General features: G+C 34.2%; 1 pseudogene; it reads left to right on the top strand.

The window, feature by feature from the left end:
• The first annotated feature begins 1,655 nt into the window (after positions 1-1,655).
• The window catches only part of LOC149572316 (uncharacterized), a 46,862-nt pseudogene continuing 22,463 nt past the window's right edge, over positions 1,656-26,054 (top strand).

The following is a 26,054-nucleotide window of genomic DNA, read 5'->3' as shown; positions in this document are numbered from 1 at the left end:
ACAAATAATAATAATTAGCAATCGCATGCTTTTGTACATAGAATGAACATTAAATAATGTAAATATAAGTTTTTTCAAAATAAAAATACAAAAATAACGCCGATAGAAGATGAGATTTAAGAGAAAGACATAGAATGAACATTAAATAATGTAAATATAAATTTTTTCAAAATAAAAATACAAAAATAAAAAAGTTGAAGATTAAAATTTACAATATTTAAGAAATTTGAATATTGCTTAAAAAACATGTTCAATAATTTCAAGATTTTACAATTAAATTCAATTTATCATATATGAAAAAAATAATCATTAAAAAAAAACCATCAAAAAATTTATTACGAAGAAATACAATAAAAAAATATGAAAAATAATGACATCTCTAACAAATATTCTATTGACTAAATAAATTATAGACACTGAAAAAATAATATTTAAAGAAAAATTTAATTAATATAAAAATAATAATTTAAAGTAATTTAAACCAATTTAAAAAATTAAAATTTTAACAAATAGAGATCATAACATAATTTAATGTGAAGATCACAAGTAACTATTTTTTAAATAAATAAGAAAAGAAAAACAATAGTTAAAAGTGGACATTTAAAATATAATCTTATGTGAACAAATTAGATTATTAATAATTTTAAATTTAAATAACATAATATTTATTAAAATCTTTTAAATAGATTAATAAATATTATTTATTTAAATTAAATTTATCAAATATCATTTTAAAAAATCATCAAAGACACTATTATGAAAAATTAATAAGAAAAATACAAAAATATAATATGTCTAACAAATATTCTATTGACTAAATAAATTATAGAAACTAAAAAATAATGCTTAAAGAAAAAATTAAACTAATATTAAAAAAAATTAAAATTTTAAAAACTAAAATCTACATCAATTTTAAAAATCAAAAGTTAAATGAATAAATCACAACATGAGCTAATGTGGAGATCACAACTAATAAATAGAAAAAGAAAAATAATAGTTAAAAGTGGAGATAACATCTAATAAATATCAAAATAAGAGTTAAAAGTGGAGGGAGATAATAATAAAAATGGCTGGTAAATAATTAACGGAAAGAATTTTCAATTTTCTAACCAAACTAACAACTTTTTCGGCCAACTTGCAAATTTTCCGTCAAAAATTTAATTTTTGGGAACAAAGTTCCCACAAATAGCCTATCGGCTAAATTAATCTAGGCTTCAGTCGTTTACCGATGAGTTATATGTATGCATGTATGTATGTATGTATACATACATACATACATACATACATACATACATACATACATACATACATATATATATATATATATATATCAAAAGATCTAAATTATTAAAAATCTAATTAATTATTAGGTAAGTCTAAACAAATAAGACAAAATATATAAAGATAGCAAATTTAAAATATATCAACTCTTTTTTTAGACAGAATTTTATAGAGATAGGAAATAAATAGTTTGAAATAATATCGCACATTATAGCTTAAATTGAAATTGTTTCTATTAGTTTTTACAATTAAAAAAATCTAACAATTTAAAGTGGTTTATTTTCTAAATATATTTATGTACAACTCGGGACTGGATTGTGGGCAAAAATGGCACCATTTTTCTGCATGCCAAGGCTTCTAGTGGTCGTCGTGCTATGGTCAAGACTCCATCAACAGATTTGACACCGCTGAAGGTGTGAATGAAGCATGCTAGTTTTCGCTTCATGTTGGGTGCATCTTCAAGGGAAAGAGGAAAACGACACAGAAGGTTGATGTTGTAGAGTTTGTCTGGAGATGGCAAGGATCTAGGGGAGGACAGAGTGTTGAAGCGTAAGGGCACAAGCAACATGCATGCAAGTCTACCAGTGGCTGGGAACAGAAGTCAAACTTTGGACAATGGCGCTCTTTGTGTAGAAAATCAACAAGGTAATGCCAAACAAGGGCATAATGGGCATACTAAGATGATCTCAGAGTAGGGGGTGAGTTGGGGATGGTCAAAGCCAGTTGGAAGAGAGGGCTTTTGCATACCTAGTCAGACTGTGGCCTTGTGTCCCTCTTCGATGATTGTCACAGTCAAAGCCAGTATGAAAGTTGAGGATGAGATTGCTCACAATCTCTCTATGTTCTCTGAGTTGGGGGTTTTTCGTCGCTTTCAAGGGTTTTGGCCAAGCTTACCAATGTTGCATTCTTGGATTTCTGAGCATTGGGAGCTAATTTTGGATAAGGGGTCCAAATCTATCTAGCAGCTTAAGGTTTTTTCATTATGGTGTTTGAAAGTGTTACAGATAAAAATAGATTTATGTGTGATTATTTTTGGTGCTGGGAGGATAAGTTGTCATTGATGTTGAAACTATGGCACCCAGAATTTTGTCCAACGACAAAAAAAAATTGATAGGGTTTTGATTTGGGTTCAAGGCTTCTGAATCTACTCCTTCATCTTTGGTTTGATTCTATGCTAGAAGCTATTGGAAATTCTTTAGTTGTGTTTTTTATGGCTGATGATGCTCGTCAAGCCTCCTTCATTCTACTTTTTCTCATTTACTGGTTGAAATGGACTTTGAGAGGAGTTTTCCAACTGAGATTATTGTTAATATTTATAAGGGTTGTTTGACACAATCATGGGATTATGAAGATATCCCCTTCAAATGTAGAAGGTATTTTCAAATAGGACATGTTGTTGAAGAATGTGAGTAGGGAAGGGCTCCTAAGACCTCGACATGGTGGAAAGATGTATCGACTCGGCATTATACAGTAGACAAAAAGGTAGAGAAATGATGTAGTTTCTTTGAGGTAGTAGCTGGTGATGAGGATGGTGAAGTGCCTCCTGAGCTTGAATGCTCTTTGAGGAAGCAGACGGATAATGACAACCTTGGGGGCGGTGATGCTAGCGGTATTGGGAAGGTTTCTCTAGTGGAGGTGGGTAGACCAACGATAAGGAAGAAGCCTAAAGGGATAAAACATAGTGTACAAAAAGTTGTAGCCTAGGATGAAAATATGGTGGATGTGTGGGATCTAATGCTGAGGAGTGTGGGTATGAACCTCGTGTGCTTCCATGTTTACAATAGATCAAAACCTTGAGAATAGAAGAAGGATGGCAAGTGGTCAAACAAAAGAAGAATAGACTTCCATGAAAACTTGACATGGTTCTCAGGATTCACACAAAATAGTTTGTTTGTTGAGTTTGTTTTTATTTCTATATTTTTTGTATTGTCTGCTTGGTTTTTGATGAGATGGTGGAACCCTTGTTTCCACTCTTGCTTCGGGGAAAGCTCCTCCCAGCTTCATGGAATAAAGAAATCAGTATTACCAACCAAAAACAAATTCTAATTTCTTATTGGTTAGCACCAATTTTTGTAAGACACAATGTTCCAATATTTTCCCAAAAAGTAATCAACTCTCTTCACATCTTCAAATCAAGTACTTTCATGGCATTAACCATGTGGGTGCTAAATTGATACTCATTAAGCTTAGAATAGATGGAAAGGGGATAAAGTGTAAAAAAACAACTTTATATCTTTTAACTATATAAGAAATGATAAATTAGATAAAATATTATTTTTTATCAGTAAATTAGATAAAATAATATAATACTAATGTAAAATATATAAATATATTGATAGTAACAAAAATTCAAGAATGGAAATTTTTAATTATAAACTTACAGATATATTTAAAAAAGAAACCTTTTATAAACATTTTGATTATTGATTTCAATATAATTGATATTAGAAAAAACTATGGTGATAATAGTTTCATGTCTTTAAATGATTAATTTATTAAAATTATATTAATTAATAAGCTTATATATTATTTTTAAGTATATTTTTAAATATTGTAATTAGTTAATTATTGTTCCCTCTTAGATTTATAAACTTGTTTTGTTCATCCTTATGTTTATACTATTAAAAATGTTATTTATATCTATATTGTCTTAGTAAAATTATTTAGTTTAAAATAATCTATTTAATTTATTTTTTTTTCAGTTTAAAATTATTACTATATAACATTTTTTTTAAAAAAACTTTGGCCAATAACATAATGCATGGACTTGAGCTCTATCGGAGCTCTTGTTAATTGAAATATATATTAAATTTTGAAAATATATATGCATGAGATAAGAAAATCAAAATATCCAAATTACTAAGGGCCCATACAATTATAAGATAAATTCAAATAAATACTAGAAAATTTTATAAAAGTATAATGATAGCAAATTTAAAATATATCAACTATTTCCTTTGACATAAGCTTTATGAAGCTAAACCCCTTCCCTTCTTTTCCACCCAATTTTTTTGAATTTCCTTCTTTGCTTGGACACACATAGTTGGATCTACTAGGGATGGCTCATCCCTCCTTGATCTTGACCCCCTTCTACTCTTGAGGCACCCATTTGTTTGGATTTGGCTATACTTCTTGGCTCTCAAGTGAAGGGACAATGGTGGTTGCCTCTAGTATTATAATGGTCATTGTCATTGCTATGGAATCCCACAAAGTTCTAGATTTTGCTAGCTCTCAACCTAAGGTGGAGCAAGTCTATCCTACCCTCGTTGTAAAGTATATTGTTGCTCAGGAAGAGGTATCCTCCTTCTCGAACACCAAGGGAGACAACTCCTCTTCTATATAGGGGAGCCATACCCCTCTTGCCTAGAATGGTGCCTACAAAAACACCTTAACTGCCCAACCGATCGATATTTTGGAGTTTATCTAGCCCCAAATTTTGCTAGTAAAGGTTGACTCAGAGATCAACCCTTCAAACTTAGTTATGGATAAAATGGTCTCTTCATCCCTTGTTCCTAGTTGGGAGACTCCTTACTTTTTGGCCTACCATTGGCATGGCTAGGCTCTATAGGTAAATGTGCACTAGAAGCCCAAAGGGAGTGTATGTATCTCGATGATGCCTATTGGGTTATTTTTATTCAATTTCACAATGGATAAGGATCTTAATCTAATCATAAATGGGTCCTAGAATTATTGATAATGTGCATTGGTTCTCTCTACTTAGAAACAAAGTTTTGACTCTAGTGTTGAACTCAATAGGTTGGCTCATGGGTGGGTTTATGTTAGAAATAGGGATTACTTGGGGGTTGAATCAGTAATCTACAAACTTTAGTTGCCAACTAGATATTATTTCTCACTTTAAACCATACATAACAAAGTAATAAATTAATGTTGAACAGTAACAGTAACCATGCACAAAGATAACTCATAACACCATATTTTGTTAACTAGGGACCCTAGCCAAGGGAAAACCCCAATACCCACTAGATAATATACTAATATATAAGTTCTTTGTTAGAGGATGGTGTTGGGTGATGTGACGCGCTCCCCTGCCCACAGGTGGTTAATTATGTGGTGTTCCATGTTCACTAACAGTCATGGCTTTTGGTGCAACAGCAAGTGGGCCCAACAATTGGTATCAGAGCCTAGTTTTGGCTTGGTCATGGGTTCAAATCTCCCCGATGCCTTCCCGACCCGCATAAGCACCTGATATGCGCGTCGAGGGGGAGATCCTTGTAAGAAAACTTGGCAATAAAGAATATAACCGTTTCCACATAACCCATAATAGATCTGAAATAAATACGAAATTAAAATCCACATGCAAGAGAATAGACAACATACCCATAAAATGTGACACAAGATATACCCTGGGAAACCCTCATTAAGGGAAAAACCCAGCCTCCAAAAGCATCCATCACCATGTATTATTCAGCAAAAATACCATTGCCATACAACCATGGAAGCCTTCATGGCCATAGCCACAACCGAGCAAACTATGTGAACAAGCATGAATCCACACATCCCATGCCATGCTTCCAACCTTCACAAATGCTCCCTTGGCTAACCTATCAAGCCTTGTCCCGCTCGACTCTTGCCTTTTGTCTTCTTCTTGTCACTCTCTCTACAACAACTACCCTTGTGGCTGCTTATATAGTAGCAAGACCCACAAAACCACTAAGTGGTATTACATAAACCATGTGCTAAAACCATGTGCTACCTAACCCACTAACCCCACATTTAATATTGGGCATTTAATTCTTTCCCCCAATATTAAATAATTACATCAAATATTATCACAATGTTACAATACAACTCATCAAGAATATTTCATGGAAATCTTTACATGTTGCACGTCCATCTAGGTACAACATTACATAATAAAAATAAAATAATAAAATAACAATATTATGCAATGTGTGCAACACCCATTATCTCAACAATCTCCCACTTGTTGTATACATTGCATAGGGTCAATCCATAGCCACACAAATGAACAAGGGAACAATCCCTCCCAACACATCCACCATCATGGATCAAAATACACCAAGTGCTTCATCCTGGTACCCGCAACAAAATCAAAGTATTCAGCATCTCGAACATGAATGATCTCACCTCCTATTATGCCACTCCCACTGGACATACATAGAAGCCATCCAAAGAGAAAACCACCCAACCTGTCGCATTAGAAGATCATAAAATCCTGTACCAACTAAAATTCCAAGCACAAAAAACCTGATCCAAAGGTAATCACATGTATCCGTAGTTGTCAAAATATCCATAGCTGAAATAGCACCCACAACAAGTGCCAAACCCATCCAACTATCCATACCTCAAAGGTATAACAAGTGAATTCTCATATCACCAACATATCCAATCTATAACCTGCAATCACAAGCTTCAAGAGAAATACCTGCCACATATATACCAAGAAGCTCCCACTGCAAAAGATAATATCAAATCTATAACCAATCCACTCACAACATCTCAAAGAAGTGAATCCATGTAGTATCAAGGACATCCACAATACATAAACCAATATCCTGCAAGAATAACTCTCATAACAAGCCTTTACCGTTGCACCAAAAGCCATGACTGTTAGTGAACATGGAACACCACATAATTAACCACCTGTGGGCAGGGGAGCGCGTCGCATCACCCAACAGATGGACCCTTTTAGGATTCAATAAGAAAATTTAGTATAAGGAGTCCCCGTTAAGAGATTTTGAATCCCTATTAGGAGATTCCAACCCTGTTAGGAGTTGTAGTATAGTAGATGCAAGATGAGCCCACTACCCAAACATGCACTTCCAATTACAAGAAGAGCTTACTACACAAACAAGTAATCAGACTTCTGTAATATAAAATCTTTCATAGTTAGATCTTAGATCACAATATAGCTTCACAAACTTCGCATATATTGCTTTCACAAAAGTTCGCATACAATTGCTCAACACAGTTTCTCCAAGATAGCACACTTGAATTCACAAGATGTCCTTTGCATAAATACCATGCCTTTACATAAATTGTTGCTACGTCAGATAAGACCACAATACACTTTTCCAACTTAGAGGAAGCATCTAGGATGTCGACCCTAACTGAACAAGTAATTATTTTGTAAACAAAATAATTCCTTTCCTTTAATTTCACTGTCTTGTTTCACTTGAAACATGAATATCTCTGTTTCATGCAATCTGTACTAACTTTTGAGGTTATACACATTATCATCAACATGTATACTATCTCCATCTAACTTCACTAGTCATAATATGACATTAGCAATGAGTTATAAACAAAATAATACACTATTGTATACCAAATTCCATACTTGGACAATTTTCTAATTACCAAAAGCTAAGTATCTGTATTTCTGAGGTTTCTTGTAAGCATGTACATCATGTGTTTCCATAAATGAAAACAATTACATATCCTCATTAGACAATCATTAATAATCTCCCCCTTCGTCATTGATGGCTAAAAAATGGGAAAATTGGCTAAGTAACAAAAACTTAACAAAAATAATACATTCACATTACATCTATTACAATTATCCATCTTTATATATGCTCCCCCTTACAATATACTTTACAATCCTTTTTACCTGATTTACAATTTTCTATTGTATCTCTCCCCCTTTGACATCAATGACAAATGTCAAAATGTCAAAAAAATTGTCCAAAAACTATTGTCAAAAACTTTTGCACTTTTGCCTTACACTGATAGTATCTTCATGTGATCATCAAAGTTTGCCTTAAGATTACCCATACCTTTAGTCCATATATCCTTGGTAGATTCAATAGGGGTGAGAATTACACATAAGGCATATGATGCAATCTCAACGGCATTAAGGTCTAAATACAAAAAGTTAGAATAGGTGTCCTTGGCCTTGACACATTCCTCCAACTGTTTCTCAACAATAGATACTTTTAGAGCAATAAACACTCTGAAATTTGATACTCTTCTCAAAATTTGTTCCTTCTAAAGTTCTAGATTCTTGATATCATTGTGAATACTAGCCACGTGTCCTTCAAAATCATCAATCTTACAAGATGAATGTTGAATCTAGCTAGATAGAGCTTCTAGCTCACTCATCTTTCTTCTAATCTGACTGTCAAAATCCTTAGCCAGTCTATAAGATAGGGTACAATTAATGTACAGTATCTTACCATCCTGTTGACACTTCTGCAGTTCCTTGATACAAGTATCAAGACTTATCAAATCATTCTTAAAATTTTGACAAATGGTGCTAAAAAAGTTAGCATCATGTGAAATTTGTTCCTTTGTTTTTGCAACACTCAAAAAATTAGTGAATTCCTCATCAAATGACTTTAGCACTACCTGTGCCCTCTATTTTGGATCTACCTTTGTGTGTTGTACTACCAGAGTACTATGTAGCCTGTCAGTAACCTCCATCAAGGTTTTCTACAAGCTCTTCACTATTCTATTCTTTTGAATGAGTTTTGATAAGGATGAGATCAAGTCAATTTGATCGTCAGCATCAATTGCTAGGCTAGTAAGTGATAGTGGAGTTGATGAACTAGAAGGTTTAGAGTCATCCTCCCTTTGCTTCTTCTTAGTTGCCTCTCTGATTCTTCTTTCTTCTTCCTCTTTTTCTTCTCTTTCCTTCCTTTCATTTTCTCTCTTCTCTTCCTCTTCAAATCTCTTCTTTCCAATTTTCTTTCTTATTTCTTCTTTGGCTAATCCTTTCTTTTTCTCCTCTTCTTTTCTTTTCATTTCATCCTCAAGCAATTTCTACTTGGCCTCTTCTATTTTCTTTTTCTCTTCTTCTAGTAAACTCTTCTCTTCTTCAATTTGCCTTAGTTTATCTTCAATATCCTTGGAATGAGATTCAGGTGGTTCTGAACTCTCAAACAAGTTAGTATCCTCAATGTTAATGGTAACATTGGTCTGATCTATATGCATTGTGTCATTGCTCACTAACACTTCCAAGGTTCTGGGTGCAGGTGAAGATGCTACCTTAGATTCTGTCAACATTTGACTTATTGCTACTACAGTCTCACTTTTTAACTTATCTTTCTCACCCACCATAAACAAAAATGGTCTCACTTTATTTCTCAAGTAAGGTGCTAGATTATTCAATAATCTCTTAATTTCTTCTTCATTGTCAGTCTTTCAAATAGTCCTTAGCATAGACTTATAAAGTTATAAATCTTCTTATCTAGTCGGGGCCTTCTTCTCAATAAGTCTGTCATAGACTTTCTAGTTTACTATGCCCTCAATATCCTTGAGCTTTAGATTATCAGCTATAATGTATCTCACAATAGAGATATCAATCCAATCTTTCTCAAAGTTGTTATACAAATCATAAAATTTGTTCATCTAAACAAAGTTGCCCTCATTAGCAATAGTTGAGTTTATTTTCTCTATCTTTAGCTTCTAGGGTTGTCGAGCTTCTTTGTGGTCATAGCTTCCACTAATCTCTCAGATTTTCTTTTTGGCTCACTTGGTTGCACATTTGACACTGCTGCATAGGGGATGCTTTGTTTTGAAGATGTCTCTGAAACAAATACTAACAAAGCTTACACATTCAATATACCTTGTTTCATGGTTTTCCTGACTACTTGAGACTCACTCTCAGTCATATTGGCCTCTAATAAAGCTTTCTTCATTATAGCTTCTATTTTCTTGTGAGAAGCCTTCTCCAAGGATTCCTAATGAGCTGAATGGGTAATCTCATCATAGGTTCCAAATCTATATTATGTTTTATCTTTCTCTAGTTTCAACAATAAATCAATATATCCAACTACAATATCATCACTCAATCCATAACCTAAGGGATCAAGAAATGTTTCTCAAGGTTCTATTGATTATATATAAGTAAAATCTGTATCAACCATAATACAAATGTCATCTTTAAATCTATCTATAATTGCAGGTGCAATTCTGAATCTCTGCCTCATAATCAATTTTCCACTATCCAATATCTTATCTGCAGGATGTCTTCTACATACATTAGTAATCTTTTCCATTGTACATCTATTACTCTTCATAATCTCTATGACTGACAAATATGGAAATCTTTTAAGCACATGAAAGAATATGTGATTAATTAGTGATTGGAATCTAAACATACCATTCTTAGTCCTTTTGATCTTTTCTAGGTTTTTAAGTAGTTGCATTCTTAGAATTTCACTACAGTTTACTTGTTCCTTTTCTACACATATTTTGTAGGCTGCATAGACAGATCCGACTGATAATTCATCAATCTTTGAACTTGCACATACAAAGTAGGCAATGATTCTACTCATGAATATTACATCATCTTTCTTAATGGTGTTAATCATCATGACCTTTCCATTATACACTACTTTGGTATAACTCTCAACTTTCTTCTTAACCATTTTCTCACCTATGGGTACATTGCCTTGTTTACAAAGACCAATTACCTCATGAATAAGGTCGGCTAAAATATCAATTAGACTATCTTGCATCCATAATTTTCCATCATGTATTCTACTTAATATGATCTGAGTCCACTCATCGATGTCCAATACATAGTAGAAATGATATTTAAACAGGTCTAGTTCCTTCAAATGTTCAAATATGGGCTTCATAGTCATATCATGGTTGAAAACTAATTTTGTATCCTTTTTCATATATTCACTCCCAATAGATTCAAAGTTATTGTTAAGATAATTTCCTACATCTTCCAAACATACTACATTGTTCAGAGTAATAGATAATGTTGAACTAGGGTTTCCTTCTATGGGTTTCACAGAAACAATCTTCAACTTAGGTATGTCCTCATTCTCAACATTGTGAAATATGAACTTTTACTAAATAAATTTGTGAAAAATGATAAAATACCTCTGTCCAAAAATAGGGTTTGCTTCGAAATCATCTTAACAAGTCGCTTCTGAGTGCTCTCTATTTCGGATATAATCACAATGAAGTATAAATCAAGTATGTACTCCATTTATTCCATCAACTTGAACTTGCATTAATTGTGTACTTTGCAAACACAAAAAAGCTATCAATTACATTTTGTAATCAAATAAATACTCAAGATCTTCTATTTGATCTTCAAATGCTACCTGAGGTTTTCCATAGCTTTCTTTTATCATGACAAAGCTCTACTAAACTTCACTTCACAAAATTTTCAGCAAAAACATAGTTTTCATCTTCTGTTATAGAATTGACTTTATCTCTAATACTAGTAACTCTTAATTCCTTCGTAACTTGTTCAGATAAGCTCCAAATTACAAGAGAGCTTAGATACCATCTAAACTTAATTGGGTACACCTTTTTCCAACTTTGTTTCCTCTAGTTCGATCTCTAGATGAAGTTACAAATTTTGGTGCTACAAACAAGCTTAATTCAACTTAATTGAATTGAATTTGATAACTGACTTCATTCTTCTTGTCTCATCATCTTCTAGCTTTTCTTTTGAGATGTCTAATCCTTTTACAAATGCCTCATTGAGTTCTTCTCGAAGTTCACTGACAACATTCCTTTGTTCCTCATTGTCTTTGTTAGTTCTAGAGTTCCTCTCATGGTTCCTTCTGTCATTTCTAACATTTCTTCCATCTTTCCTTCTATTTTTGAAGTTTTTTCCATTTTTCCTTCTATCTCTAAAGTTTTTGTCAATTCTACAATACTTTGTTGTATGTATGAAGTTGTTGCATAACTGACATGCTGGTGTTCTACTTCTAGGATTTTGTTGATTATCAGGTGCATGACAATTTTGAGCTATGTGTCCAAAGTTTTTACACTTATAACACATGATCTATCTTCTTTCCTCATAAGGTCTTCCTTCTCTTGATGTTTTTTCATTAGATCTTCTTCTATCTGCAAGGTTAGTATTTCTAGACATTCTACTATTCCTTCTATTATTATCATATTTAGGTTTCTTATAATCAATTGCTTAATGACCCATACCATGACAATTATGACAATAAAAGTCCTTAAAATGATTAAATGACTTATTTGTACAATCTCTTTTCATATGACCTATTTCATTACATGAAAAACACTTACCTCTAAATTCATACTTGGTTTCCTTAGGAGATTACATTTTATTTGGTTCATCCAAAATTTCAACTTCCTTGTGTTGTCCAACTTCTTTAGGTTTATCAAAAGATTGACTAGATTCAATCTTATCATTAGTTTTATCTTTTTCTTTCGGATATGAACAAATCTCAGGTTTCTTCACAGACATGTTAAATAGATAACCAAGACTAGTCTTATCATAAGTAGGTCTCTGTATTGACATTGAATCATCAAGCTTTTCTCTACTAGAATAGAGCTTCTAAAGTTGCTACTTGCACTAAGTTAATTCACCTTTCACAATGGTATTGTATTTCTAAAGTTCTTCATGATCTTCTTTCAATCTTTCAAGTTCCGATGTCTTCTTTGCTAGACTTGCTCTAAGATCTGCATTCTCAATTTTCAAATCAGATTCAACTTTGCTAGGATCACTCCTCAAATTCAACTTCAGATTTGTAATCTTTAGTTCATGCTTCAAGATCTTGTACTCTATCTTTAGCTTTGCATAATCATCATCGCTAGTTTCAAATTCAGTAGATTCAAGCTTGGATTTGAGATGTTCAATCTTTTCCTTCAATTGTCCAATGTATACTTTGGAGTCTTCATATTTGTCCTTCAGCTTATCTCTTTCTTTGATAAGGAGATCAATTTGTTCAAGTGCCTCTTCAAGGTTGTTCATCAAATGTTCCATATCCATAGGGATCTAAGTAACTATGCTATGATACCAACTGTTAGAAATAGGGATAACTAAGGGGGGGGGGGGGGGGGGTGGTGAATCAGTAATCTACAAACTTCAGTTTCCAACTAGATATTATTTCTTACTTTAAACCATACATAACAAAGTAATAAAGTAATGTTGAACAATAATAGTAACCATGCACAAAGATAACTCATAACACCATAATTTTTTAACTAGGGAAACCTTGGCCAAGGGAAAACCCCGGTGCAGATGATATCCACTAGATAATGTACTGATATATAAGTTCCCTGTTAGAGGATGAACCTTGTTAGGAGACTTTGAATCCCTGTTAGGAGATTCCAACCTTGTTAGGACTTGTAGTACAGTAGATGCAAGATGAGCCCACTGCCCAAACATGCATTTCCAATTACAAGAAGAGCTTACTGCCCAAACAAGCAATTAAACTTCTGGAATATATAATCTTTCTCAATTCAATCTCAGATCACAAAATAGCTTCACAAACTTTTCATATATCACTTTTCACAAAAGTTTGCATACAATTGCTTAACACAATTTCTCCAAGATAGCACACTTGAATTCACAAGATGTCCTTTTCATAAATACCATGCCTTTGCACAAATTGTTACTAGGTCGACTAAGACCACAATACATTTTTCCAACTTAGAGTAAACATCTAGGATGTCATCCCTAATTGGACAAGTAATTATTTTGTAAACAAAATAATTCTTTCCTTTAATTATGTTGTCTTGCTTCACTTAAAACACAAATATCTCTATTTTTTATAGTCCATACTAACTTCCAAGGTTATGCACATCATCATCAACATGTATACTATCTCCATCTAACTTTTCTAGTCATAATATGACATCAGCACCAAGTTATAAACAAAACAATACACTACTATTTACCAAATTCCATACTTAGACAATTTTTTGAGTACCAAAAGCTGAGTATCTTTATTTCTAAGGTTTCCTGTAAGCATGTATGTCACGTGTTGCCATAAATGACAATAATTACATATCCTCATTAGCCAATTGTCAACAATTTATCATTTAGGTCTTCCTCTAGAATTTTGGGATGAGTGGTTGTTTAAATGGATTGATAACTTATTTAGTCATTATGTCACAACTGACACTGTCACCCTTGAGGCATCCAAGTTAGTTTATGCTCAATTTTGTGTGAATGTTGTAGTTGACAAGTCTCTTCACAATTTTATTTCTCTTAAATCTAAGTGGGGTTAATAGACCTAAGCTATAGTGTATGAGAATGTATCCCCTTATTGTCACCACTGTGCTAAAGAGATAAATTTGATATTTTTTGTTGGGAAAAAGTGCGAAACAGCAATCTTTTTCCAAAAATCATTTTTTCCCTATAGAAAATAATTTATGGTAAGATCTTCACTTAAGATAACCTGGTGAAATGTGGCTTCTAGTTGGCCAACTAATGTGTTCTATTGAAGGAGGCAAAAAGTATTAATCACCTCTTCATACATTGTCCTTTTTCCTTTGTAATGTGGTATAAAATCATTGGAATATTTGATATTGCTTGAACCTTCATAGAGGATATTCAATAATTTATTTATAATTGGTCTTGTCCTTCAAAGCATCCACTTGTTAGATAGTTTTGGAATATAATTCCCCCACAAATTTGTCGGTACATGTGGAAAGAACAAAATAATTGCATCTTTAGGGAGGGTGACAATGTTGTTGACACTATCATGACAATATTTGAACACTATTCTCTCAATATATTAAATTTATTTTAATTTATAGTTCCCCCATCTCCTTTATTTAAATAAATTTTATTTATTTCAATCCCCCCACTTGGATAATATTCCTTTAACCTATTTGGATTAAATTTATTTTAATTCAAATTTCAGCTTATTCACTAGTCCTTGTGTACATCTTAATCTTCTTCTTAATCTTAATGAAAGTATATTTGATCTTGTCTTATCCTTAATCATGTGCACAATCACCTTTCCCAAGGTGAACTTATTTGAATTTAATTCAATTTTTTTTCTTATTTATAATCTTGATTAAATTGCAATTAATTTTTTCTTATCTCTAATTGATATAGCGCAAGGTAAGTGAGTCTCCAAAGGAGATGACCAGGTCCCTAGAAAATAACCACACAAGGGTTATTTATCCAATACACAAAAATTTAGATCAATTGTAACACATATTCTCATAATAGAATTATCATATTTACATCCAACATACCTGGTTGTAAGGTCTTTTGGGTTACAGTCAAATACATAAGAAATTACAATAAAAAATATGTAAGACTTCACAAGATCCAAATCCAAGTTATCCTAGAAACACAATTTGGAAGAAACCCCAAGAAGAATCTAAACTTGAGCTCATGAGCCACCAAACAATCTTATTTTTTCTTAAGCCCACAATAAACTACTATCTCTGCTAAACTTCACTCCTCTCAAATACTCTTGTTTAACTCCCTCATGAATGATTGACTCTAGACATCACAAGACCCTCTACTTATACTAAACCAAGCCACAAGTTGGCCTAGAAAGTTAAATTAAATAAATACTCAAGCCATAAGTCATCCTGGTAGATTAACTAACACTTAGCACAAGCTCCAAGGTCCACCAATATGCCTCAAATATAACCCTATCTGTGTGAAACATAAGGTCAACAAAAACCAAGCCTAGTGTTTCTATAGGATTATCCACTATCCCAAGATGCTCCTGCATCAGACACCTAGGTGTAAAAAGATGTTCTCAATAGTTGGAAGGACATCTTCCAAGATTCAACTCATAAACCCTAAACTAGTTCTTTACATACATGTCCTCCACATTATCATCTTGTGCACTATTGATTTTTTTCCTCTTTCGTAACTCCTTTCTTGCAGTTGTCATCTTCACATTTGTCTTTGGTGTGCTACAAGTATGTTTCCCATGCTAATCTCCAACCCTCCAAGGGCCCTTCAACTCAACTTGCCTACCAAAACATAGGTTCCTCCTACCAAGCTCTGCATTCTGCAAAGGAATTAGTGAAAACTTCTTTCCACCCTTCTCAACAGTAAACACATTCTTGACACAATCATCCACTGCTTTGCAATTATACTACCAAGGTCTACCAAGCAATATGCGACAACTTCTCATGGCCACAATATCACACAACACCTAGTCAACATACTGCCCAATCTAAAAATCAATAAAACATTATTCTCTCAATTCCAAATCATGTTCATCTTGCAACCACCTGATCTTATGATGAAAATGATGTCTCGCTCTTTTCAAATCAAGTTTCTAAACCATCTCCGCAGCAACTAGGTTATGAGTACTACCACTATCTACAATTGCATTCTAGCAATTACCTTTAGACTTACATCAAGTCTTAAAAAAAATTCTTCTTTGAAAAGGTTCCAACACCTTTTTACCAAACAGTAGTTGTCAAAATAGTAAGTTATCCTCCACCTTAGGCTCATTCACTGAATCCTCATTCTCATTCACCACAACAATTCTTTTATCTCTGACCTTTCTATCATCACTGGGACATTCAAAATATCTATGTCCTTCTTTACTATATCTGAAGGAAGTACATTTAAATACACCTCTACCTATTATGTTCCTCTATTCAACACGTTTTAGTTCATCCTCAACAATTTGTTTATCCTTCACCAAGTGTTTCTTTTCTTCTTCCCTTGGGAATCACCTTGATGTCTTCTCTTCAACTTATCTTCTTCCCTTAAAGAATACTAATAAGAATCCTCAACTGAATCAATTATCAACATGCCAATTTCATCCCTATTATTGGATCTCAAACCATTAATATACCTAGCCACATTTTCTTTAGAAAGTTCTCTATGTCCAGACCAAATAGTTAGGTTGTAGAACTCCTTGATATTATCTTTCACAACCATATCCTTTTGTTTCAGATTATTCAATCTTTTAAACACCTCAAGTTCATAATTAAAAGGAATGAACTTAGCCTTCAATTTTGTTATCGTCAATCTCAACCTAGTGATTTTTATAAAACCTTCCTCTTCTCTGCCTCTCTGCAATTATTTTCACCATAAAGTAGAATGTACTTTCAACTTATTTTGTGTCAACCTTACTCTAAGAGGATCTCCAATATCCTCTAACTTAGAGTAGTCTTCCATCTCACCAATTTAGTAAATTAGGTCCTTAGAATTCAAAGTACCTAAGAAATTAGAAACATCCATTTTATGCTTTAGTTTCAACCAAGCTTCAAATCTATCCCACCGACCAATTATGCCTTCCACAAATCTCTCCATGTGATCAGTTCTATCTTCTCCATTAGATCTATCAACCTCAAATTCTGAAGTAGCTTCCTCATAACCATCTTTAGTACCCACATTCCTTGGTACACTAGCTATATCTCTTATGATCTCAGTGACCATATCATTCTTCATTAGTTCCATCTTAGATCTGAAATATGATCCAACCTTCTCTAAAATCTTAGTCTCCACAACATCACAGAGATCTTAAATTTCCCTAGGGTCCAATCTTCTCGAAGGCATCTTCCAACATCTTTGTAAACCCTCTACAAAAAATGCCTAACAATCACTAACCAATTCAAACCTTTTCTCTAATACCACTTAATGCAATGCAAGGCAGGTGAATCTCCAAAGGAGATGACCAAGCCCCTAACAAATAAACACACAATGACAATATAACGAATACACGGAGATTTAGATCAATTGCAACACATATTCTCATTTACATCCAACATGCCTAACTATAAGCCCTTGAGGTTATGGCCAAATACATAAGCAATTAAAATAACAATTATGCAAGACCTCACAAGATCCAAACCCAAGTTAACCTAGAACCACACTCTAAATGAAACCCCAAAAAGAATCTAAACTTGAGCTCAGAAGCCACCAAGCAATCTTCTTATTTCCAAAGCCTACAGTCAACTACTAACTCTGCTAAACTTCACTCTTCTCAGATACTCCTGCTCAACTCCCTCATGAATAAATAACTAAACACCACAAGACCCTCCACTTATACTCAACCAAGCCATAGGTTGGCCTAACAAGTTGTTAGGATTAACAATAGACATAAATAACAATTATATGCATATATAATCAATATTAGAAAATAATAAATCACACAGAAGAGAAAAGAAAACACCAAGATTTAATGTGGTTCACCCAATCCTTGGGCTACATCCACCAAACAATGAGTCCAATATTATTACTATCTAGTGATTACAACTTGATTACATTCTGTAATCCCTTACAACTCAATATTTCTCCAATAGACAATTAACACATCACACCTTATAAAATCCCTAACCCTAGTCCCTTTTTATATAAGTGTTTTTGCCACTTTAGGGTTAATTACAACATGTTAGCACAAAAATGATAAAATAGTCCCCAAAAGAATATCTCGGCAGCTATACCCCAAAACCCTCGCTCAAGGCCCGACCCAGCCCTAGACCCCTATTAAGTTTCAAGATTTTCACCCAGTACTGAACTGAAAGAGTTCAGTAATACTTACTTAACATGGGAATCACTTCACTTCGTGGGACATACAAATGAAATGAGACCTCCAGATTCGAGGCCGACTCCTATTGGATATTCAGTAATATTTCCAAGATCCTAACTTAAACTTGAAGGGAAAAGGGAAGAAGCTATTGAAAATGAACCTAAACCTACAGCCTAAACTATGAAATGGTGATACACCAAAAAGACATGGAAAACTCAAACACAGTTAACAGAGAAAGATTATACAGCTACTTGACGTACATCAAAACACATCTTTCTGTAAAGATCTGCATAAGTGATTTGTAATAAGGTTTGAAGGATAAATTAACAAAAGGAGGAAAACAGATGCCTCTCATTTACTAATTTCACCTTTAAAACACATATTACAACCTACAAATAAACTTACTTTCCTACAACTAGATGCTAAAATGAGACAAACTAACCAGGAACAATAATAGTTCACAAATTACTTCATCAAATCATTTTGGTACACACACAGAACTATAGGAAGAAAGAAGGCTTAAATTTGAGACCAAATAGCATAATCAAAATCCTGTCACCTGTATTGAATTTCCCAAGATGAATTACAAATTCTAAAAAAAAACCAAGGACTCAAAATAGAAGTCACATCCACTTCTTTGCATAATTTGAACTCCTCAAATGAGTTACAAAACTCAATAAGTACCCCCAAAACAACTTTGGGTCGAATGCAAAAATCAAGCCTCCAAAAAGGGAGTCAAAACTTATCAAGAAGATGACTCACTTTCTAACAATTGCACTAAGTCATAATGAGACCCATGACTCATGTCAAAATCCTCCAAAAGTGCTCTAACTGGCCATAAAGACCTCTAAAATGCTTGGTCAAAGTCTAAATTCAACCCAAATTGAAATCCCTACAATCCCTCCTCATAATTCAAAATATTTGAAACACTAAGTCTTCAGCTATTATTTATCCTCTTCCTCTTCCTTTAAACACATGTCACACTTATCCTAAGTGTTAGACATAGTAAAACATTGAATAGTAAAAGGAACGCATGTTTAAAGGTTTGCAAATTCTAATAAAAATATAAAATAGTTTATAATATCACTATTATATATCTTTACTTTACATACATTTTGCAAAAAGAAATAAGTGTTTAAAAAAAAACACTAACTCGTGGCATAAACAAGACTTTGTAAAAAAAATGAAATGGGAAATAAAAAACCACCAAAGTTCCTGCGGACTTCAAAATTCATGAAATGGAGAAAGGGAAATATATTGTATTTGCAACCCTAAAGTTGCTCATTTGTGTTTCACGTTGGCTGGAGAGAATGTGAGAAGGAGTCGGCTAAGGTTCGCTAGAGGAGATTTCATCAATTTTTCCATGAATGGAAGCACATTTTTCTGGTGTAGCCATCATATTCGAAGTCATTCTTAGTAATTTCTTCTTGTTGTTTGTCTATTTCGAGCCGCCATATTCAACCATATTTGTAGGTAACTTTTTGCTTCTGATTTGAAAAGGCACACTTTGTTGTATGAAAGAAGTATTTTCTTTGCTTTGCTTGCCATTCTGTGCTAAACTAGAAGCACAATTTTTTGAATGTGCATGAGTATTGTTTTAGAAACAAAAATCTGGGTGTTTTTCTCTTTCCTTGTTGAATGCTGGTGCTGAAATTTGTAGCTCTTTGTTGGTAAATAGATTTGTTCTTCTTTTCCTCTTTTTATGTGCCCAAACTTATAACGAAGAATGACTTTACACAATAGTTGGGAAACTGTTTCTAAGAATGTCTAGTTTCCCTCTAAATTGAGGTACAACTCCCTATGTGAATGATGTTCAAGGAATTATGTTTTATTCCTAAGACTAATGTGGAGTATGCTCTTAACCTAAGAGCAGGAGAGGCAAACCAAATTAAGCCTAACTAGAACTTAATTCAGGCAAGAATACTTCACAATACTGAAACAGATTCACGCATCCACATTTCTTATGAATTCATAAATCCACTCGTACAAAACTAAGATAAGTTGAAAATCAAATCTAAACTACAACTGATGAATCAGGGAAAAATTACAAAATCCTTTCTTCAAATGAATTATAACAATACTTATTACATTCATTCGTATTCCAGAAAATAGGGGAAATGAAACTCTGTTCTTTCTTAGTTCTCTATAACGTAGAAAGGAAATACTAACTAATCACAGTACCTACTGGAACAGAAAATGATTGAAATAAAGTGCCATTCAATTGTCTCTGCAACAGATAGTACTTCACACCAAAAATTTTGCCGACCTTTTATTAATCATTGAATTTCATACATATAGGATTTGAGAGATGACCGTTACACTGGGAATATTAATCAGTTCATCTTATCTTGATGACAAATGGCAAGATGCCAATTTATCATATCAAAATATAAACAAAGATTTCAAAATTTACAACAGAAAATAAAAAAAAGGGGGGAATCTGAATCACTTGGACTTCTTCCCCTTTTCAGTTTTCGTCCTATATGTTCTGGCAACCACTATAATTGGGATCATTTCCTCATGACTAGGCACATGTACATTGGTGAATCTTAAGAGCCACTTTGAATGCTCTTGAGCCAAATCCTTTACTACTTTTAGCTGACTTGTCAACTCTTCAGATGCCATATGTACATATCCACTAAGTGTCTGCAACTCTACCACTCTGTTTGAGTCGCTTGAAGTCATCCTAGATAGATTACTCAAGTATGCAGAGAAGTTATTTTTCATTACTTCCACCCCAATGAGAGCCTTTCCTTGCCCACTGTTTTGTGGATCAGTGTGTAATCCTTGCATGAGCTCAAATGCTCTGTCTTGGGTCTTCTTCACCCTTTCCTTTGTTTCTTTGAGTCCTTCTGCCTCTTGAATCATCTCCTGCTTGAATTGCATGTTTTGAAACCATTCGAACAAAGGCTCAGTACCCTTCTTCAAAATATTTTCTTCAACTACCTCTTTTGCCTTCATTTGGATGACCATATTTAGGAGAGAAATACATTTGTCACACCTTTCCTTTTCTGCGGCCAAAGTGTTGTGATTAGAAGTGATGTTATCCTTCTCAATTTCTAACCGAAGGATAACATTTCCAATTTGATCAATCAGAACAACTCCATCTGTACTGAGCTTCTCAATCCATTATTTTTTGATCTGGCCAAAATGTCTATCCTTTTGGAGCTATGATACGAAGGCTTGTACCTCTTCTGCTGAAGGATTTTCAATGGTGAGCACACTGGTAATAGTTGCCAATGGGACAACTAATTGCCTGATGAATCTTCTCAACTCTTCTATTTCAGCTTTCATTCTGACCTTTGATGACTTGAGGTTCTCCAGTTGCTCTTCTATCACCTCATTACTCGATTTCCATAGGCCTACCTTTGTGTCATGTCTCACCTCTCCCAGATCAATTGAATGCAGAGTGAAGTCTTCTGGTGTCATATCTTCAATTCTCGCTGCCTTATTTGGTTTTGCTACCTCCATAGTTAAGTGTTCTGTTTCTGGATCTTGTCCCAATATTGACAAGGTCTTTTACTTTTTAGCTTTTACTATGGCAGATCCTGAGTGAATTGCTTGAGATACAACATCCTTTGAAGGAAAACTTTCATCTTTTCTTTTCCTCTTCTTCTCCAAAGTATCTTTGAGCCAAGACTCTGTACTAATCACTTTGGAGGTTGTTCCAAGTGATTCAATGCTGAACATTTTCTTCTTTATTGGAGTCATTGTTGCTGTAGTTGCGGAAAAGGGGGTCTTTGGATCTCGAGAAAGAAGCCTAGATGAACTTGGAGCTTTCTCCTCTTCTTGAGTTTTCCTTGCAACTTCATTGGACTCAGTGGATTCGCTACTACTACTTTTATCATCTCCAATCTCTACTATTTGAATAGGAGAACCAACAGGCTTAAGAACAAGAGCACTTACAGATGGAGTAGGGCTATGATGAGGGGATAAGATAGGGGCGACATGAGGAGATAGAGTTGGAGTGACATGTGGAGGTGAGACTGGAGCAGGAGATCCATATTTTTGTTCTTCCATTTCTTTTTCAGCTTCAGCTTGAGCTCCAATGACTAGTAGTGATCCACCTTGACAGGTTGGGGCTATTGGAACATTCTTCTCCGGAGGTTGGTCACCTACTCCCACAAATTGGGCTGGTCCTTGAGCGGCTGTGGCAGTAGCACTAGGAGTGGCACTTTGAGATGAAGTTGTAGTAGCTATGGTTAGAGAAGCTTGAGTAGTTTCGCTGCTACTCTGAATTTTCTTAGCTGTCCATTAAATCCACTTCCCAGTACTTTTAATAATTCTTGCCATCATGACATCGAAGTTTTCTTCTATGTCGACATATGGTTTGAAACTAATGGGAGTATTCCTCAACTTAGTCATATATGTATTACTGTACATATTTTGACCGTCATCCTCCAGCCCTTCCACATCTAGATTTATTTCATATGTCTTTACCTGATCAATTGTAAACCTCACAAAGGCACGATCTCGACTCTCCAATGCATTTTTATAGTTTTCCCAATAATCTTCCATGGTTGTCACATGTTTGATTACGCTTCCAATTTGGAGTATATCTCTGGCATATCCATTAGGATCAAATAGGGGCCTTACTGCTTCATACTCTTCCAATTTGTACTTACTCTTGAATGCTTTGAGTATATTCTTTGCATCTGACCTGGTTTCACAACTGTATGCTCCAACTCTTATAGGGAATTCATACCCTTTCTTCCTCAAGCTGGTGCTCAACACGTTCACTTGAATTGCTTGCCTCACTATCTCCACGAGCACGATCATATCATTTGGATACCTAGGCAGTTTCATTGGAAAACCATCAAACGCTGCAAGACGCAAATAAGAAAATGATGAGAACTGAATGAAATAACTACCAAATTGATTGATGGTCACCATCGCTTCTGGACTGAATCTCCGCTCTAGACATCCTTGGAGTTCCCTGCAAATTCTCATGGTGAATGCATCATTTACCTAGATGTATTTTGCATAAGTATTCTGTAATTGCAAGCATGGATAAAACTCATAACTTTTTACATTATTAGGAAAATTCTCAATTCTAGGGAGTCCCGACCACAATTGAAGGGAAGCCAACATGTACATCAAGAAAGAGGACATATAAAATGAATTATAAAACTTGGCTACACTGAGAGCCCTAGAAAGATGCTCACTAACCTCATATGCCCAGTCAATATACTATGTGTCTAAGCAAATAACTTGCACCAAAAAGTACTTCTCTACAAAATTAAAAGCTTCTACCTCACATTTGAGTCGATATAATAGAACCAAAATGTCAATAATTTTTGGTTTGAGGTATGTGCTGAAAAGATTTTTAGGGACTTTATTCTTAGCTCCCCTTAGCTTTTGAAACCAAGACTACATGATCTCCCTCCTCCAAACCATCTTCTTCAAAGAGTACTCAGACATGGCTCCACTCATTGTTAAATCAGAGAAATCCTCTTGTTCTGGAATCCACAAGCAATTCACCACTGCTTGTCGATCAATTGAAATTAGCACTGTTTGGTCAAGCAATAGAATCTGCTTTGTATCCAGGTTGTAACGATTGATGCATTCCAAAATCAACTCCGAGGCTTGTACTGCTACAGGGAACCCAACTGCTTCCACTAATCCACTTCACCGAAGTTTTTCCATTATGGGATGAATTGGCTTTGCTCTTAATCTCCTTTTAAAATCTTGCATATCATAAAAACGGAGTGAAGTATTTGTGATAGTCGACCATGCTGACTTAATTCCACCCAATCCATCAAAACCCGTGAATCTTGTTGCCATTTTATTTGATGTGTGATAGCAGAAATTCAAACAATTGCAAAAAATACAAGGAGTAACTCTGTAACTTTGAAAATTAATTGAAAGCACTATCCAGTACAACAGTATAACAGTGAAATGGTAGTTTGAAAATCTGTTACTTCCCTCTTTATAAAATAACCCTAGATTTGCCCGTTGAATTTCATAAATTGCGCCATACAAGTGAAATTAAGGGTAAATCCGTTGGATTGGTGGATGTAAAGGTTCTAACAGATTTATCTTTGTCTTTTCACTATTTCCATTGGCTCAATGGTAACTCTCATTAATTACTGGTTTACTTTCCATTTTCACCTATCTTTCAAAAAACTAAGAACGGAGAACTTCCTAGGGCAAAATTCGCTTAACTCAATTATGCTTGCAAAAGCCTTATCAATTCATTGATTTGCTTCTAATTACTTGCCCAAAATAATTAGAAATCGACTCATATACTTACCATGCTTGCAGGAATGACTTTCTTTGAAATGTGAAAAATGGCCTTTGAGGGTAGAAAACCCGCAGCGAAGAAGCATATTTCTAATTTTCCTCTTAAGCTTTGCTTTCACCATCAACACCATAGGCACTTTAATACAAACCCTTGGAAAACATAAAAGAGGCTTCGCAAATGGAAAATGGGGCCGCTAGTAACTTTACTCTTCTTTTTAGGCCTTTGCGAAAAACTTACTTCTTGGTTCAAAACCCACCAAAGGAGAAACTACTTCTAAGTTTTCCGCCGATGCTTATCCCATCATCTTAATAAGTTCTGAGTAATTTTTGCTATGAAAGCATGATAATTCTGAATGATTTGACCATAATATGGCTTACCTTTCCTTGTTTCAGCCTATAGATAGCATTTATGGATCGTTGTAGAGTTTCACCTTTTGTGTGCGAAAACCTGCTATGGAGAAGAAGAAACTTTGTTTTTCACCCAGGTCCATTGTTTTACTTCTTCTGCCCTATTCACTTTATTTTAAGCCTCCAAAAAACTCGAAACCAACTTTGCAAGTGAGAGGTGGGACCCATGTCTCTCTTAATACCTTTACATACACCTCTTCGAAAAATTGACTTTTGACTTCGGAGTTCGCCACGGAGAAGCTCTTTCCTGATTTTTCGTCGATCACTATTCTGATCATTTTCTAGACTTTAAATTGATTCTCACTATGAGATCATGACATCATTTGAATGATATTTTCATAGCATGATTCACTTTATTTCAATAAAGCTTACAAATAGCATTTGCCAGCCTTTGCGAAAAATCACCCTCGAGGTGCGAAAACTTGCTATGGAGAAGTCAGAACCTGATTTTTTGTCAATTCAATTTTCTCTATTTCTAGACTAAATGAGCTGCAATAAATTCAAATGATGTAGCACAATTCGAGAATCCCCATCGAGTATGCTTCTAAACTACGCCTAAGACTCATGATAATCAAGAAATACCCACCCGGGCTATATGTGACACGGGAGAAGGGAAAAGATGAAAACCCGATGGAGAAACTCAACACCTAAAGAGGAAAGACCTATCAACCAAACTTTGACAAAACATGACATTAGTTTACTTTCCACTTTGCAAAAATTGTATATGGTGAAAAGTGGGGCAACACTCTTTTCAGCACATCAAACACAAATTTGTTCTGAGTCTAAAAACCCATTGCTTCTAATTGCAGTGCTATTCCCATATCAACAGAGGATTCTGAGTAGATGTTTGAGGTTCCTATTAATAAAATAATAGTTTTTTCATGTAAAAACAAATAATGAACCTACTGTAACAACAGTTTGTGCATTTTCCTCTTTACAGCCTTG

Source organism: Cupressus sempervirens, chromosome 2 (genome assembly GCF_028749045.1).
Source record: "Cupressus sempervirens isolate cs-2001-9-10 chromosome 2, ASM2874904v1, whole genome shotgun sequence".
Taxonomy (NCBI): Eukaryota; Viridiplantae; Streptophyta; class Pinopsida; order Cupressales; family Cupressaceae; genus Cupressus; species Cupressus sempervirens.
Note: the sequence above shows the minus strand (reverse complement) of the source record. Positions and strands in the feature narration are given on the sequence as shown.